This window comes from Physcomitrium patens, chromosome 24 (assembly GCF_059467195.1).
Source record: "Physcomitrium patens ecotype Gransden chromosome 24, ASM5946719v1, whole genome shotgun sequence".
Classification (NCBI taxonomy): Eukaryota; Viridiplantae; Streptophyta; class Bryopsida; order Funariales; family Funariaceae; genus Physcomitrium; species Physcomitrium patens.
The window spans coordinates 6,635,704-6,657,237 of record NC_143433.1 but is presented as its reverse complement, the minus strand read 5'-3'; positions in this window follow the sequence as shown (position 1 = coordinate 6,657,237).

Here is a 21,534-nt window from a genome sequence, read left to right as displayed (position 1 = left end):
ACATGCTGAGGAGGAATTGGCCCCACGCTCGCCTCATGGATGGATGTGGTAATCCTACGCCACTGACCTCTGTTCGTTCTGCTCTTACAGGGCCCCTTTGTTTCTTTCATTCCCTGGACCTGGAAAATCACTTTAGAAAAGTGTGCATGGGTAGCGGATGAAGGCTATGTCATCCACCTCCGTTTGTAGGCCAGAATCCTTAATAAATTGGTAGAATATTATGTATTATTTCTACGATGCCAAGTATCAATTTGCAAAGACAATGTCCTCTAGGGGCAAATATAGAATGTTCTTCATAAACTTCTTTATTTCTTTTATTTTACTTATCATTCTTGCTAATTGTTTGGATTTTCATATCCGGGTCTTGCTTGATAAAATAGTTTGAGCTTTACTACTCCATGGTTTTATTATAACATGATTTTGTGAAGAATATCATCGGGTACAGAGTTATGTTATCTCTCTTGGAGTAAGGTTACCATTCTACACCCTTTAGATTTATACTTTTTGCAAATGAATTGATTCTAGCTGACTCACTGTAGTAAATTAATAATTAATGATAAATTCGGGTGTTTGTATTACATTGTCAAAAAAATACATTATATTTGTTGTTTATTTACCTAAGTAAAATTAGTGATAGATACATTACTAAATGGCAACACGAAAGACTGATGCACTTCTAATAACTCAAGATGATAAGTGTGTTCGGACAAGATGATTGTATTAATAGTTTTTTCCCGTTTATAATTTGAGTAAGATAATTCTAAAATTTTACCTTAAAACCAAATAAATATGAGTATTTTCAATAAATAACATCTGTACATTAGTGCTAATGCAGTGCATTATTTTTCCACCACTCTGAATCATGTGGCCACTATGTTTTTGACATGCAAAAAATCCGTGGATCTATTACACCACAAAGAAATCATTAGAAACTTTGTCATCAAACATTACAATGATATTTTACAAAGCTTAATAAAAACAAAAGTGTCAGAGCCCATCAAAAAACGATTATCAATCAATTTATATTATTTTTTTCACAAAATAAAAATAAGAAGGAGAAAAAGAAGAACACACACATGCACAAAATCTGACTTATTTCACTGACATTCCTGAGAACGAAACATTCTTTCTGACCACCTTATAAATGGAATATTTATATAGAAAAATAAAACCTTCGAAATTTCACAAACTATCCCAAATGAATAACAGTACAACCACACCAGAAAATAAGAATATATATATATATATATATATATATATATGCATTATATCATTTTATATTATTTTTAAAGAATGAGTCTCTTTACATTGAATCCACACTATACACCTGGAAAAAGGGTGGATTAAGAGGGAAGCATGCAGTTGCACAAGGAACATCAACTTAAGGAGGAAGCAATGGGAGGAAGGAGGTGGGGGAATGGGGGGGGGGGGGGGGGGGGCATTTGGCCCCATGTTACCGTAAGGAGGAGAGGAGATCGATGAATGAGAAGGAAAGGGAAAGAAAAGGAAAAGGAGAGGAACGGAAGAGCTTTGGAGGAAAGGAGGAGGGAGGGATGGAGGGTTCCCACATGGGGAAGCGTGGTGGTTGGTTCCCATCACGGGGGTGCGCAGGGAGGGGAACGGGGCGGGGGGCGGGGGGCGGGGGGTCTTCCTCCTCCTCTTCCATTGATGTATGAGTCTGTAGTATGTAAGTAGGTATGTATGTGAGCCATGACATCATCATCAACATCATCATCAACATCATCATCAACATCATCATCAACATCAACACAGACCCAGCAGGGCCCCCCTCTCCTTCCCCCATGGATTCCGCCTGTGCTCCTCTCTCTCTCTCTCCCTTTCTTTTTCGAACCCTTCTCCCTCCCTCTCCCTGCTCCCCCTACTCTCCGTGCTCTCCTCTCCCTCTCCCTCTTCTTGCGTGTGTGTTGTGAGTGTGTGCCCACCTCTCCACCTTCGCTTCACTTCTTCACGACATCATCAGCACTCTCCCCCAACCCCCAGGGAAGAGTGGGGAGCCTGCCTTGGGAACGAGTGAATGAATGAATCCATCCATCCACCCCCGCACCGTCAAGTGCGGGGGTATCACGAGTCCAACTCGCCCCCACCCTCTCCTCTCTCCCTTCGCCTCTTACCACGCACTAGACGCAGATTCTGCGATGGACTGTCGTTCCGCCGGATCCAGTCATCGGCACCCTCCGAACCTGGAGCGCAAAATACGCTTCTTGCACCACAAATCATGTAGCAGAAGGAGAAGAAGAAGCTGCAGCATTAGCATTAGAAGTAGCAATAGCAATGCTCCTCCCCTGCAGGTGCCATGGTAGAGAGGGATTGGCGGTGGGATCCGACGCGGGCGAGGGCGCTTCTCCCTCCGTGTAGCTATGGAGGGGGGTTGCAGCAGTAAAGGGAACGGAATGGAAGCACAGATTGAGATAGTGAGAGAGTGGGGGGTTGGGTTGGGGTTTAGGGTGGTGGAAGTGAAGAAGGGAGTGAGTGTGGCTCTCTCTCACACTCACTTTCAATCGGACGACGAGGCAAACGGAGGAGGGAGGGAGTGACTGACTGTGCGTGAGTACTGCTGCAAATGGAATGGATGGATGAATGGAGGAATGGATGAACGGATGGAAAGGGGGACATTTGGTCACTTAGTCACTCCCACCGCTCCATTCTCTCTTTCTCTCTCACTATTCCCCCTTTTCTTTTTCTTTCTTTGCCATTTTCTTACTCCCTCAAAGTCACTGTAAAGCTTAACATGCGGAGCAACATGTGCCAGATTGTTGTATTGTTATTATCAATATTATTATAAAAAATAATAATATTACTCAAAAGGACAAATGAAGAAAGTGATAAGATTGAGAGCCCCTCCCTTGCTCCCCACTTTTCACATGTTGTCGATTGAATTTTGTAAGACTACTTGGGAAAGAAAAAAACAATCTCATGCACACACTTGTTTATTATTCTCTCCCTCTCCCTTTCTCTCTCTCTTATAATTTTCACATTTGTGATATTCAGTGTGGTGTTTGATTCTGATGCTCATGGTGGATTCTGTTTTTTTGTGGAACAAGGTGGAGGCCTATGCTATGATGGATCATTCCTATGCAACTCATATACAATTAGGTTCAAAATTGTGTTTTTTTCACTTACAAAATACCACAACCTTATATATATATATATATATATATATCAAAGAATGTATTATCATAATTTTAGGAAACAAAAATACCAAAAACATCAGATTATGTATTTAAGTACCAATCTAAACATGCAATACATACATATCATTGATATGAAAATAAATCAATGTTTTATTCTAATGTTTATATCACTATTTATTTTATTTATTGTAATAGATACAAAACATATACATCTAATTTGAAGAGAAATAAATAGCTGATTATTGCCATGATATGAAAAAATCATTAATTATGAAAAAAAATCAAGAAATAAATTCATCCAACTAAAGTTATTATTAGTATTATTCCTATGCATAGTATTTACAAGGTTTAAGACTTTTATATAACCTTTTAGTGCCTTGCTAAATAAGCTACTAAAATTCCATTTAGAGAGAAGCTAATTAATAAGGCTTGTCAATTAAATTATTAATAAGAATCTTCATATAAAAAACTTCAAATAGGACTTGACATCTAATTATTTTATTAGAAGATTTTAGAAAGATACTATCATACTATCATGACTATTATATCTTATCTTACATAAAACAACTTATAAGAATACAAATATATAAGATAAAGAAAAGGAGACCAAAACCCTCTTTGATTTGCTACATGTCTTATTTTTTTCATCAAAAGTGAAGCAAAATTGGAATTCACAAGACTTTAATAAAATGTGAAACAAATGAAATTTTGGATGGACAATGTATTACAAGTATAAATCTACCAGCTATTAAATTGATGACTAAAAATTGGATATTCCTTCAATCATATAGAAAGTGCAGTTGTAAACAATGAATTGGTGAGGATTTGTCAATATTGATGATCAATACAAATTTATATTGGAGTTAATATGATATCAACCAATATATTAATTTGATGATCTGTATCATTAGCCACAAAAACATATTAATATGATGATGTAAACTATTGAATCAATAGGTTTTTATAATAATTATTATTTTAGATGATTGTGGAAACTTATGCATAGTTGTAGAAGGCAATATAATGAAAATTGAAGTTTCTACCAAACAAGTAATTTATAAGATACTAACTCTCTCAACTCTTAAAGCACATGGTTCCTCTTCAATGTAGGCAGAGTGATAAATTGATGCATTTATTTTATTGATGAATTGATATATTTAATTAAACATTGATTAATTAAAGTAATATTTCATTAATACTATAAGACTTAATTTTATAATCTATAATGGAATGTGGAGCCTTTTATGAACTTTCAAATTTGATTCTTAAGCTTGATATGTATGTTGTAGATGATTTAATATGTATTTTTTCAAGCATTGGATAGAAGTCTACCATTTTTGGATTTGAGACTTAATATACAATTTTATACAATTAAAGAAAGAATTTATTTCTATAGACATATGTACAATGGATTTGAACAGTGATATATACTTTGTATAATTGAAGCAATCTCATATTCCACACATGAGATTGTCAATTTTTTCTTTACTTCAAAGATAAAATATAAATTCTTAAGATTTGGACTTGCATATCATAAGTTTTATATTTAACTTCAAAATGGCCTTATATTCTATTTTGTGTTTGACATTGGATTGAATAAAAAGAATTGAGGATTTATATTAGTTGTGCATCATACTTTAAACATGAACAACCATTCAATTTTCTTGACTAATTTTAAGAATTTAAATTGACAAGAGCACTTAACAAAACTATAGTATACAATTATATCTATATTAAGGTGCTATTGATGTCATTGTTGTGTAGCCTTTCACTTCTACAACTGATGGATTTCTTCTTACCTTATTTCCTATGTTGGTGCCTACCTAAACTTGACAAAATATCAATTATATATTTTTTCTTACATAAGATGTTAAATTCTACACAACTTGGTCTATAAGTTGAAAAAAGACTAAAAAGAGATGAAAAGAAGGCAAAGATAAGATGAACAATTGGACCATGAGATTGAATTTTGAGTTGTTATTTGAAATAGTAGTGGTGAGTGCGTTAAGTAGCTGAATATAAAAATGTGTGTAGTATAGAGAAAATAAGGTTATAAGTCATAGCAAAGGTTGCTAAGATTACAAAACAAAAGGTAGAAGTGGAGACAACCTTACTTAAGAAGCAAAAGCAAGAAGTGGAATGAGAAAAGGACTAATAGGAACTACAATAGGTGAATACATGAGTTAGAAGGCATAAGTGGGAAGAAAAAGAGGCACAAGTGTGTTGAGCGATAGTATGAGTGTTTTGGATGCATGTGAAGATGTAAAATAGTAGATGTGTTGATGGATGTAATGAGATGTGGATTTGAAATTTGCAAATGGAAAGGGCGGTGGAGATTGATAAAAGCAACAAGATTCTAAATGACTTGAAGAGATTGAGGTTGGGTCTGCTAAGGGCGATGCTTATTAGAGATCTAAAGATTCATCGTCTTTGACATGGTTTAAACAGAAGTGAGTCTTTTGTGAGAGTTTGTATTTACTTAAGCTTGTTTGAATTTGAAATTAATGAACTCTTAGCCTTAGTATTTTGAATACTAAGGTTAAATAGTTGTAAAGCTATAAGAACCTTGTTGAACAATTTGTTTCCAATATAGTTGAATATATATTTTTTGTGCATGTATGTTAGTATATTAGACCAATTAGAAGGGATGTCTATTTTTTTATTTATTTATTTCTAATTAAATTAATTCTATGACAATGGCATAGATTCAACTAATAAAACTATAATATATCTCAAAATACATATTAAATTTGTCAAATTTTAATTGTTTCCAAGGTGGATCATGAGTTTCAAAATCAATAATATATCCAATTATAAAATAAGATGGCTACTTATAAATTTGATTTATATTGATACTTTAGCAAGTATCTTCAAAAAAAAAATAAAGATTCCATTTAAATATAATAAATTCATTAATTAAAATCAAATATATATGTTTTAAGGTTGTGATTCCAAATATATTATCTATATATTTTTAAGTAGTATAATAATTTATTTCTTAAGAACCTATTTATTTTGATATTACTATTTTTAACTTAGATATTAAAAACTAAATCAATGATAGTTCTTTAAAATTATTATTTAGTTGTTGGTAATCTATAAAAGTATCTAATTTATAAAAAGAATTTTCAACAAACAGTACATAAATTTCAAAGTAAAGGTTTGAATTGACTCACTTTACTTTTATATTTAGTTTTTGGACGTATCATTCATTATGGATGTTTAATTTGGATGCATATCATTTAGTAGAATACTTGTATGTTTTGCAACAGAATAAGCTAATGCATCATATAATTTTTATAAGTTTATTGTTTTTGTATCTTTAACAATGTATAAAATATTCTAACTTATTAAATTTTATACTTTGGTTTAATGTTCTTTATTATATCAGATTTCTCATAAATATTAATCTTTACAAATTATATTCGTATATTTTTTTTGTTTCATATGTAAACAAGTTTTTTAACTCCATAAGAAAATAACCATAAAGTAAGAGATATATCATTGTAGATGTTAGAAAGTCCAATCAATAAACTTTTCAGTCAACTTGCTTGAAGTCAGTAAATGTGTCGAATTATTAATAGTGAATTTATTTACAAAATTATTGATATTTTTGGTATATCAATAAAAAAAAATCTGAATCGAAGAAATATATATATGTATGCATGTATATATACATATATATTCAAAAACATCAATTAGAATTTAAAATTATTCTCATAGTTCTTCTATAATTTCTTGTAGTTTTAATAAAACTTTTGCAAATAAAATTTCTATTATATCATAAGTATTTGAAAATTAAGATATATCTAATTAAAGTTGATAATTTCAATTAAAATCATGTAATATTTGTTAAAAAAAATTATATTTTTATTATAAAAGATGTTAATAAAAGATCTTTAATCATCTCATTGATGAATAATAATGAATTTTAAACACCACTACAATGTTTGTTTATATTTTATTAACTTTATCATTGATTTGTAGATATTATATAGAAGAAAATTTCATATCAATTTTAAAAAATTTCAAAAACTAACCTCACTTAAATATTCAAATTCATATAAAATAATATATATATTTAAATTATATTTTAATATTTATTTATTGTGAAATATTAATTTCTCGTTCCAAAAATAAAACATCTAAAAAAATGTTAAGTTCTAAGAATTGGTGATAGTTTTAAACATTTATATGAATTATTTTAAAAAATTTATTGTAATTTTTGTTTTATTTTTATTTATTGTTTAGATCATATTCCACATTAAAAATTGATAGTATACAAATAAATTCATCAATAAAAATTTAAGATTAAGCTATAATGTGATGATAATTTTAAAATGTGCAATAACAAAAATACATCATAGCATTTTTTTTTTATTGTAACAAGGTATGATGATCTTTTAGTTGGAAACTCTTGGGTTGATGAACGGAAATATTAAAGTTAAAAAAAAAAAGATGTGCTTATATTATAATACTTCTAACTTTTACTATTTTTCAAATGAGTACTATTAAGAGACCTACTTGAGGTCTTTTAAATACAACAAGTGCAAATTATTTTTAGAAACCACTAAATAGACGTCCCTTTTCTATTACATCAACATTCTATTAAGCAATTTTCTAAACTATTTACGATAATATATATTTATATATTTATATACACACACATATATAATCATTTATGCAACTTGATTTTATATTTTTAAGGTTTATTTTCTTTGACTTAGAACATACATGTAAATTTTAATATGTGATTTTAATAACAAAAAAAACATAATCATCATATAATATCATTACTAAAAAGTATTCAGGTGGAAATAATATTATTGTGTATATAAGAATGTAAGTGGCATGAGAGGTGTCCACTCAATAAAAGAAGGGTGTCTACCTAGGGGTTCCCTTAATTTTTAATACAAAAAATAAAATCTAAAATTATTCTAATTACTTATAATATATTAAATACTATTATTTAGATTATCAACTAAAGATTATTATAATTTTTTTAAATATATATGTTAGTATTATTTTAAGTATAGAAATTTTACGTTTAAAAATTATAATAATTTCAAATTTAAAACTAAAAAATATGTTTTGTTAATGTTATTAAGTCTAACTATTACACTATTTTATTTTAAGATTATGCATAAAGGAAATTTATTGTTATTTGAAAGATATTCTTAAAATCAATATTTGTTTTGTAACCATTAAAAATCATCAAAAACATATATAAGTATATCTCAAAATTACTTTTGGATTGCAATTTCTGTAATAACACTCTAAAGTAAGATGCATATAAGATTTTTCATACGTCTAATTTAAAACAAACTTTAATTAATAAGTGAATTGCTAGAGCTTTTTGGTTTTTTTTTTTGTTTTTTTTAATACTATATAAACAAAAAGAATAAACATCTTTCTATGTACTAACTTATGTAAGATTAAATAAGCTAGTATAGTTTACTATATTTAAAAAAATCTAAAAAATATCTGTTTTAACAGTAATTGTCCAGCTGCAAATATTTTTAAATTGCTTTTTAGTCCCAAATTTCTGAAGTATAAATTTGATTATAAAAAAAATAAAAAATAAAAAATGGTTTAAATAAAATTTATCATTCAATATTCTTTTTTTTAATTAAATTTTAGTATTAATTTATAATAATAAATAAATAAATTATATATATATATATATATATATATATATATATATATATGTGTGTGTGTGTGTGTGTGTGTGTGTAAGTGAGTATTTTTGTTACCAACACTTAAAAAAATAAAATACTAGATGCTCAAAATTAATAATGTATATTTTAATTTTTAAAAACAGCTATAAAGACGAAATAAATTGATTCATAAAAAATATTAATCAAAGAAATTGTATAAAAAATGTTTGATTAAATAAATTATATGTTTTTCTACTATTATCTTTATATTTATATTGTAACAGTAAAAAAATAACTGCAATAATTGAAAATAAAAGAATACAAATTAATTGTATTCAAAAATTTAATGTGGGAGAATAAATGTAGTAAAAGGATACTGAAATTACAATAGATATCATGTATATTTCTATTTTGTTTTTTTATTTTTATTTTATTTTTATTTTATTTCTCTATCTAAGTATATAGTTATATATTATATTTTAGGTGATTTTTATGTGCACACTTGCAATTACTTATCTTTTGTAATTTTAACAAAATTATTACAATTAGTCTATGGCTATGGCAATTCAAAAAATAAAGCTCAACTGAAAAAATTATAACATCTTCATAAAACTTGATTCTAAAATAAGTAGACTCATAAAAACATATTATTATTTTCAGAAATCTACTAAATAAATACATATAAATTGATGATAAAAATAAACAAGATTAGTCTATACAAATATCAGAACAAAAGAAAACTATGTTGGTTGTTTAAAATTTTGGATTATTTTTTTCAAATGACACCTTGATTGGTCATATAACTATAATAAATATTTAAAAAAATATATGTTAACATCTTTTTTCTAAGTAGGGCTAAAATTTTAATCACACCAGTTCATGCTAATCTAAAATAAATTTATATTTTAGTAATTAAATGCTGGAATTTATACTTCTATTCAATCTATCTGTGACTTCTGGAATACATTATAATTATAAAAGAAAGGAACTAAATTCTACCCAGACATTTTTTATTAAAATTTTAAAATCTAAATTATACTTAATTACTAGAAAAATACAAATGGATAAAATTATTATATTACACAGATTCTTGATTGTATATATAAATAAATAAATATAATAAAATGAAATAGAATTCAACAACAAAAAAAACATAACAGAATGGAAATTGTAAAACAGCAAAAATAATTGACTTCAAGTGTAAAGTTAAAACAGTTGACTACATATATGAATAAGAAAAATAGAAGTTTAATTTTTGAACTAATTTTTGCGAAATAAAAAATAGACTTAATAATAAGCTATCAAGAAATATAGAATTAGAAGTGTAACATTATTTTCTGAAAAGACATTTAAATATGTATATATATATATATATATAATAAATAAAAAACAGAAAACATTATCAGTATCAAAAAAATATGTAGTCAAATTTTCAAAGTAAAATATAAAAAAAAGTAATAAAAAATTCATATTTTTTAAGATCAATAGTAAGGTATTTTGAAGCCACCTCTTAAATAAAAAATATAATATAATAAAAATAAAGAAAAAATAAAACTTACATTCTTATATTAACAAGGTCTAAATTTGTTTTATCATAAATCAATATTCTTACTACATTTGTTGTGAAACTGGGATGCCTTATATTGAATTGTCTTCAAATTGTCATTACATTTTGTTTTAATGTCAATAATACGTGCTTCATGTGTGGTTCATTGTATATCATGAATTAATTACAAAATTCATCATAGTTTTATCTTTTATATTTTTATATTTTGTTTATAAAAATCCTATATTCTAACTAAAAATTATACAAGGAAAAATATTAAAGTATCAAACTTAGTATCATATCTTTACACATTTGATATTGTCTTAACAAGAAATTATTTTATATGATTTTATATATAAAATTAAATATTTTTTGATTTTTAAATTCAATAATTTTCAATAAATTCAATAAAAAATCTAGATGGTCACAATTTGGTAGTCTAAATTTTACAAACATGATAGAAAAGAACTTATTTAAATCTTATTTTATTTACTAAAAACATCTAAGTAAAATAGACTTAAAAAAAAATTCCTTACTAGGAACTTTTCTATTATTAAATAAGCTATAAAGTATTAGAAATTTTGATAGATTTGAATTTTTTGTTCCTTTGTGTCAACATTTTTTTTAGTTTTTAAAGATCTCTTGATTAAAATTTGGATAGCTTTACTTTTATAGCACCTTCATGTCTAAGAAGCCATGTTTCTATCAATGATTAATACCAACTAATATATTTTAAAGATAGTTGTTTCAATTCAAAAGTAAAAAATAATATCATGTTATTTTTATCATACCTTTTTAGATGTTATTTCTCCTTTGTAGATACCACTTTAGCTCTAATTACTAAAATTAATTAATTTTTTTATATTTCTCACTGTTTGTTATATTTTAATATATATAATCACAATTAATATTTTTTACTCTTTCTTTTCTATGTAAAATACTTTTGTATCATTTTTTTTTCCTTCCTACAATTTAAGACCAAAGTTTTATTGTATCTATGGTTTATAATCTAATTTTTCAATATCTATCAAAGTAGTTCTATAAAAATAATGATGGTTTAGAATAATATTTTTTATTTTTTTACATGTAAAATTTAAATTTAATAAGAAGTTTCTATTAGAAAAACATCTTATCAACACTTTTAGCTACAACTTCAAAATAAGAAGAAAGACAATTTTTTTCAAGAAACAATTATGTTTACAAATTTTCAATCTTTACCATAAAGAATAGAAAATCAATCTTCACAATCAAAGACATCAATGGAGGTTTTATGTAACCATAATGAATAAAACTCTACTATTTGATTGAAGTAGAAATTGCACATTCTAGTTTGTAAATCAACTGAAGAATTTGCAAATGATTTGTACCAAACCATGTTATTCTATATATACATAAAAAATCCTAAAGTAAGAAAGTTCATTTTGACCAATCTATTACAGAAATATTATAAAATAAAAATTATACAAAAGACTATTGAACAAAAAATAAGCTTGTGAACAAGATGTCATTTAAATATTTTGTTTTAAAATACCAAATATAGCTATGTCTTATATATTTCTTAAAATAATATATGTCTTAAATTATCTTTTAACTATTCAATTATTTGTAATGGTTTTTTCAATCACTTTATCTTTAAAATAAATTTAAATTAATATTTTCATAACTATTTATAAATTTGCAAAGCAATCAATTTATTTTTTAAAATTTACTTTTTTAAATAACTTACTATGTAAATCTTTGTATATGAATATATGTTTATAAATATATAGAATAGTTTATACTTTTAATTATATATTTTTTCAACTCAATATAGTTAATTCATAATAAATAGTTCTTTTACATTTATATTTATATTAATTTAATTTTAATTTTAATTAATAGATAATTAATCTATTAATTTGAATATTATAATGAAATTTTCTTTAAAAATAAGAAAATCTTAGGATCTAACTATAAAAACATAAATTAGTTATTGAATCAGTTTTAGTGCTAATAATTTTTATTGTATATATTTAAATATATATAAAACCCAACAAACATTTCAAAGGGTCTATTACATTTTATTTTATAGTTAAAATTACAATTGAAATTCTGCATCTATTAGCATTAACAATAGTTAGATTATTTGTATAATAAAATAGGATTAAAATGGATATAGATATAAATCATTGAATGATGAAGAAATGTCTGATATGTTTTTATGGCTACATGATAAATCCCATGACATTTGCATATCTAACTTGATCTTTTAATAGTTACTTTTTATTATTCTGTAAAAGTACTATTAGAAATCCAAGTGAGTTTTGTATTTGAAGATAGATTTAAGAAAATTAAATATATGCATACAAATATTCTTATATAAATAAATTATTATTTGTATTGATAATGATTTTATGAATGATCTGAAACAAAAATACCATATATATATATATATATAAACATATGTTTTACAATAAGATAATCTAAAGCTCAATAAAAGCCATCAGTTCAAATTAGAATTGCAATTAAGATTTTTTATTTTTTTATTTTTTTATTTTTGTGTGTGTAATGAGTAATTAAAAAATATGAATTAAAGAATTTTGATTTTTAATTTTATTATAGAGTGCACCGTATCTATGTCATGTTTTTGTAAAACATAGCAAAGTAAATTCTACAATAAAAGTTAAATAACAATATGAAAACAATCAACATTCAAACATGAATACAGAAGATGAGTACTTACATAAAAAGTATTTTATTTATTTAAAAATATGTATAATATGTTATTTATACATTATTTTCTTATAAATATGATTTTTCTAATTATAACTTAATAAATATCTATAAAAAATAAAATAATCTTCAAAAATTATCATCTAAACTAAAAAAGAATGAATAAAACTTTGTTTTGCTAATATTTACAAAAAATAATAATAATAATAAAAAAATTATACTATTTTTAAAATATTATAATGCTCAATCTATTTTTTTTCAAAATTCATACCATAAGGTATTTAAAAACGAAATAAAATTATTGTAAGATTAAAATTATTAATATAATAAAATCAATACAGATAACATTTAATTATGTTATAATATTTAAAATTTGATAAACTATTATTTTTTTCTTTATAAGAACAATAAAAGAGTAAGTTGCTTTTATTCATGTTTATGTATATATATATATATATATATGAAGTTGATAAAATCATATTTTATATTACAAATATACACATTTACTCTAATAATTATATAAGTAACATAAATAGGTAAATATAGATAAAAATAGATTAATTTTATAATATCTTATAGATGCAGTTTCACTTTTATATGTATTTATAGGTGGTTGATATGTTAAACACTTGGTCAACAAGTTAGCCACATGTCGCATGTGTTGATAGCTTATAATACAAGCTAATCATATGATGCACATATAAGAAACTTACTTTGTAAGTTAAGGCATATGTCTTACAAATTAGATATGTATCAAAGGTCTTGTAGAACATTGCCATGTTATGCCTAATTAGGTAGTATACATGGAGGCAAGAGTGAAGCCTGCTTTACTCTTGTCAACTCCTCTCTTGCTTCTAGTCTAGTTTCAAGGATCTTTAGTTTTTTAGTCTACTGGTAATAATTATTAGTTTTTTTTAATATACATATTTCTTTATTTTCAATTTGTTGTCATTATTTGAGAAAATTCTCTCTTGTTTATTTTCATTCATCAAGTTCTTGTCCTTGACACCTTAATATTGTTAAAGCCACACCATTTTTTGCTATTTTATAATTAATACTATTGATTTCTATCTATGTCTTATATTCTCAATGTCTTGTCTCCATTCATGTTGTTTGTTCTTCATCTTCGTTCTTATCCTTATTCCATGTCCCTTATCCTTCCCTTCCTCTCTTCTATTCTTGTTTTTAGTCTAAGACAAGCTTTGCTTCACACTTCTTCTTTTTCTTCCTCCTCCTCTACTTTGTAATCCCTTGTTGATCCATGGTAACCAAGGTCCCATAATAATAGTCATAATAATAGTAATAACTTATTTTTTAAATTAAAGAAGAAAGAAGAAAAAGAAAAAAACAAGAAAAAATCCTTGCAATACATCCACATCTCTCTAGAGATTACACTCCCAGGAACAAGCTCTATCAACTTCCGTATATATATATATATATAAATGATTAATCAAACATAACTTAATGATTTCTACTAAATAATTTTGTAATAAAAAAGTATATGATAAAGTTAACTTATATTTTTTTTTAAAAAATTTGAACTCAGTTAACATATATTAATCTACAAACAGTAGATCACATCAACAAAGCACCATACAGAAAGGTTTTCTTAAGTATACTTATAACAAATAAATTAATTGGAATTGTTTTACAGTTAGTAGAAAAATATATAATGATAAAGAGATTTTAGGAAAATGATATCTATTTTTATATATTTATAAGCATATCATAAAATTCAAAAACCAAGAGGTTCATCTTACAATAAAAAAAAATAATCATAATGCAAATTTAGAAATATACATTGATACTTATGATTTGAGTTCTCTGATATTTGAATACATACACACATAATGAATCAATCATGCATATTTTGTAGACATTAATTTGGAAATGCACTTTTTATTTTATTTAAGTGACTTATAAGATGCAATCTTATCAGATTTCTTACTAAGGACTGTTTTTATTTATTTTTAATTATATTCAATTTTAGAATTAAAAATATTACTGCAGAAAAAGTAGTGGTGAATAGCAAGAAACATACTGATAGCTATCAAATGGAATAGAAGATATTATGTATTTTAAAACCAATCATAAAAACATTTTGGCAAACAATCATATCATTTTCAAATAAAAACAACTTATGTTTAAGAAAACATGTACATCAATATGGACATCACTTTTTTTTGATACTAATGATTGCAATTTTGAAAGATTAAATGTATCTAATTTAATTCTAGACACATAAATCAATAGTTGTATGTATCAAATAAAAAAGAAATATGATATATATATATATATATATATATAATTTCATGACCAAATATGTCAGTAAATTAGATATACATAGACATGCATATACAAGTAGTAAAGGCCAAACGATAAAAAGCATGATTTGAAGATACCTGTTCATTTTTAAATATTAATCTCCAGGAGTAAAGTATGACATATTAAAAAAAAAATTAATACGATAATGATATCATTTAGTATATTTTAAATTATAATTTTTAAATATTGATTTGAGATAAAAAATGAAACATTAACAGAACTTGATCAATCTAATATGTAATTATAAACATTGAGAATGCATTCAGCATACATGGTAGAAATCAGTGTCATGCATATTATTTTAAAAAGCTGTGTACATGATGTTGAAATGTTAACATAAAAATAAATAGTCACAGATAATGTTTAAATCTCAAAACATAAAATTGTAGAAATGTAAATATGTTTTAGTGGAAAAACACTAAAATGTTAAAAATCAAGTTTTATTATTATATGTATAGTTATAGTTATAGTTATAAAACAATTGACAACAATTTAAAAAAAAAAAAAAAAAAAAAAAAACATTTTTACTTTCCTTGTATGAAGCCCCATAATACATTTAAAATTAATTATATGAAGTAGTAGAGTCACCACAAGAGTTAGATGATAAGACATTGAAGCTACAGTAAAATTTGTAAAATATAAATAATCGATTCTTGAGACCTTGGATAAGAGTGAATTTTTACACCTAATCTTCACAAAAGCATTTCATGATATTGAAAAGTTCAAAGTTTCATATTGCAATAAACATCAACTACAATAAAATGAAAGTGAGGATTATGAGATAATATTATGGATGTGTAGAATTTACATAGGAATTTTAATACATATCTCTTTTTTAAAATATCTTATTGATAAATCTCAATGTTACAACATTCAAATTTTGGATTAGTTATCCATTTCGAAGTTTGGCCAATTGAATATTTTTCCTAAACAAAATTATGTTTCCATACATTTATATTATCCATGCCTTAAATGAGTAACTTTTTTTAAAAGTTAAAAAGTAAACTATAAGTCCCAAAAGAAAATGAAAAAAAAGAAAAAAAAGGTATTGATACAGTTGAAAAATGAGTTACTACTCTTTTGTAAATTGAATCATCAACTTTTTGAATGATAAGTATTTATTTATTATTATCTTTTATAGTACAAAATCTAAGAGTAAGTAATTATTCTCATTGTACAAATACTTCATGACATGTTTTACGGAATCTTTGAAAACATGTCTTACGATTTGCAGAAAAAGCCAATTTTTTTTATTTGTAAAACTTAAAAAGTACATTTACCATTGTGTGCATATAAATATATATATATATATATATATATATGTTTAATTCGGAACAAAAACATTGAAGAATTTGTCTTGACATCAATATAATTGTATTGTGCCAAATTGTAGTTAATGATTTACTTTTTCTAAATCGAAGAAACACTTAGTCAAGAATGAATTGATTTAAAGCAAAGATTTTAAAGAAAAGATATAGATTTAGGTGTGAAAAAAATATATTATATCCATTCTAAAGAAATATGTACAATAGGTATGGACATGAATGTAGGGTGTATATTTACAGAAGTTTATCAAATAATTTCAATCAACTTACTGCTGATGTGATATTTTTTGACATTTGTTTTACTCTACAATGGGAGTAGTTAATAGATGTATGTGATAAAACGAATAGAAAAATAAATAAAAATGGAGTGTCACATCTCAAAGTTTTCACAGTGGGTTTTCTTTTTTTCTTTTTTTTTCTTTTTTTTAAATTATTTACAAAATCGTTTATTTATGATCTCTGAATATGTTTGGTATTGATTTTATTGTGTGACTTATATTTCTTATTTTCAATTTTGATATCATTCTTCTTATTCTTCTTATCATTATATTTTTTTTCGTTAAAATAAGGGGAACAATAAATAGATCCATGCTTTTACTAAATTAACCCACCCACTCTAACCATCAAGGAAAAACAAAATGACCTCTAGATTTATTTCTCCATTATTGGATTTGCAACCAATAAAAACCAACCATATACATCATGATTATCATATTCTATAACGAAATTTCATATTTATATCTATAATTAGCTGGTTTCTATCCTTGAAATTTGCTTATTGGCTTAATTATTTAGTATGTGCTTGACTTATGTTGATTAGGAGAAGTTTTGAGAGAGGAAGTTAATTCTTGATTGATGAAAAGTTCAGAATGTTAAAAAGTTACCAAACTCTATTTGTGAGGCATTTTAAAGGAAATTTATTTTATAATTCAAATTCAATTTTGAATTTGCATTACAAGTATGCAATTTCTCAAAATTCGTTCTAAATTCTAATGTACCATTAATTCCAAACCAAAATTCTTAATTAATGAAAATTAAACAAAGTTAACCATTTTACAAAAACTTTGTCATTACATAAAAAACATTATATTGATATAATTTCATAACATCAAAATTTTGATATTTAATGAACAACTATCTTATTTCAATTACCCATATAAGGTACCAAAATTGGTATAATAATATTATACATATTTTTCAAAATCTAATAATTGCAATTAAACTAACAAGAAAAAAAATTTAGAACCCAAAAAATTTTTACCTTGCCAAATATTTTCCTTCCTTTCTATTTATTCATATATACATCTAAATATATTTTTAGAAAGTTATTATAAACAATGTGCATACAATTTTAATGGTTGTATTTTTTGTACCCACTTTTTAATAATAACCTTACGTTACAAATTATATGTTAGATTTAACAATACCATACCCAATATTGGTATAATATAGTTGCAACAAAACCACCTTTTATTGGTAATACATAAGAAAAGAAATCAATACATTGTAGATATTGTCATGTATTGCAACAAATTCACTTAATTTTATCTAAATTGTATTACAATGTAAACTATGTATATTACATTTAAAATAAAGTATGAGATTTTATTAGAATTAAAATTTCAACATAAAATAAAATAAAATAAAATAATATTGTATTATATGATTTTTGAGATGTTCATATTAATTACTTTTCACTGAGATATCATTGACTCAATGCACAAGTAATGACTTTCAAGACAATTAGATGTGAATTGTCACTTACATGAATAAGATTTGAGATATAGAACAATAAAAACAAACAAGTTCACAAGCAAGTCTCATTCATTCCATACAAAATGAAGAAGACCCCCCGAATGATATTTGGCGGGAACAAGAGGGATCCCCATCCACGTCAGCAATATGGATGGAGGATTCCATGCCCTCCTACATTCATCCGCACTCGACGACGATGGAATCCCCCCTCCCCTTCCACTCCCATTGGTTCCCCTGCCAGCTCTCCCGCCATGAATTGTTCCCTTTCCGTTCCCATCGGGGAACCGTTCGCCACACCACCTCCACCACCCCCGTTTACCCCGTGGCCCGCGCCATCCAACCCGGCCCGGCCCGTCCCGTACCCCCTGGGCTATGATAGGACTCTGCATCCACCTCGCCCTGTCAGTGCTTTCACACCTGGACAAGCCCCCCAGGTCCTTAAAATTCTCATCTCTATAATTAATTAATTAATTAATTCGTTATATCTAAATAATACAACAGCGTGGGTATAATACAGAGACAAAGAAGGTTTCTAATTTATCAAATATGAGAACATGAGAACTAGGGAACATGGGAACAAGGAAGCATGAATGAATGAGGGAATGGATGGATGTACCAGAGATTGCAGTGTCCAACAGTATGGGTTTTTGCTAGTGTCTATATATATATATATATATAGAGAGAGAGAGAGAGAGAGAGTTTATAAATGATGTAGTGAAATGTTGGGGGTCATACTTTCAAAGCCATTATGGTATGTGATATTTTTTTGCTTTTTAGGATATTTTGTATGAGCATTTATTTATTTTTATTTATTTTTATTTTTTTGGTGTTGCATACATTTCAAGATTTTGTAAGATGTAGTTGATAAGTGGATTTTTGACTTTAGAGAAATTTCAGATGAAATTTACAATATCAAATGGAACTATAGCTAAAGTATCTTCAAAATGGCATAATTTAAAAAATTATCCATTTACAATGTGTTATTGTTGTTGTTGTTGTTTGTTTGTTTTTTTCTCCTTCATTATCAATAGCAAAAAAATAAAACAAATAAAAAAAATAGTAGTTATTTTTTAAAATTTACTTAGTTTAAAAATAACAAAATGATAACCTAGGAATTTTATTTTTATTTGGTCTTGTAATCAAGTGCATTGTTGTCCTTTATTTAATATTTAGAACTAAGATTGATAAGGGGGTACACAATTTTTTATGTTTTTTTAATATTTTGATATCTATTATATACTAAGTCATGACATCCAAATACTCACATACTCACTACATTATTTATGTATCCTCTAAGTTTACATAGACATCTGAAATCTTAGATATCATAGAAATATAACATTCAGTCAATTTATTTTATCATGCAATGCATGAAGCATCTTTAATGAAGCACTTTATTATCATTAACATTTTAGCTGATTCTATTCCACATATCAGATGATAATAATAATTAGGTTTTCATTGTTTGATTTATTTTTATATACTTGGAACCAATCAGATATTGTGTGTAAATGTGTGAGTATATGCATGTATGTATTGACATACATACATACATACATACATGCAAGGATTAATTTAAATTATATGTGGAATTTGGATTTTTAAAAAGTTCGGTTTTATACGTTTTTTGTATTATTTTAGAATTATGAAAAACTGAAATTCAAAGTGGAGATAAAATAAATTGACTGAATGTTATATTTTACAGATATTTCTATGATACTCTAATTTTAGAACCAAAATTAGTTAAAATTCTCACTCGGATAGTAATAAAAATTTAATAAGATATTTAGAAATTGTTATTTTTGACCTTTTAAAATCATTGAAAAGTCAAGTATTTTGATTAAAGTTAAAACAATGCAAATATATATATATATATATATATATATATATTTAGTATCCAAATTTTATAATAGTACCTGAATTATAATTTAAAAGATGTAAAAAGGATAGAAAGAAAAAGGAAAAAAAAGAAGAAAAAAAAGGTGCTTTTTTATATTATACATTTTTAAAAACAACATTTATCCACTCAATTTACCAATGTTTAACTTATTAGCATAGTACTTTAGCAAGACAAGTAATTTTATTGTACCTATTTTTTTTTTTTTTTTTTATAGTTTTGATACTAAAAATACAAATTTAGAAACAAACTTTGGGCTCTTACTACAGCATATTGTAAACCTGTTTCAATAAAATAAAAATCAAACGACATAGCTAAATTTACACCTCAATTTTCGATTATCAAATAGAAAAGTAATATTTCAGACGAATTTGTTTTATTAGCTAAGAATTGTAGTCTAATGAAAATATGTTTTTGGTGCGAACCTAAAATGGAATGTGCTCAGTCAACAAGATTCAATTGATATGAGAACAGCTCATATGCTAGAAGACGCAAGATTTTAATATCTTAATACAACTATGAAACAATCATTAGACAATAGAAATTAAACCGAGCAATAAAATGATGACCAAAAAAACTGTAGAAATGACATTGTAATAAATAATAAGACACTTTTAATGAGTGGATATTATAACCTTGAGTTGACTCTTCTGTCATAATTATTTTTACTGTCATTTCTTAACATAATCAACAAAAAATCTCTACAAATTTATCAGACATCAAACTTTGCTCAAACCAAATTAAGGGAAATAAGGATAACATACTTCTTTTTTCTTTTTCTTTTTCTTTTTGCTTTGTCTGTATGCATACACATACATCCATACAACTTCTAGAAAATGTCAAGCTTGTCATCAACTGTGATGTACCATATACAACAAATTGCAATGGTTTCTTGTCCACAGGAGCAAGCCTCTGAAAAGAAATGGTAGTGACCATTATGCAAACTTCATACACTCTCCTCCTACAACTTCCCCTCCCCCCCTCCCTATGATGCACCACCAACATGGGCAATTTCCCCATCCATCCAGCATTATCCCTTAGTTCCATCCAAATCCTATCAACCAGTTCTGCTGCCACTCACAGTGCACAAGTCAACATTATGCCACAATTCTCATCCTAAGTCATGGGCCATACCTTCACACCCACCAACATCCATGTCCAGTAT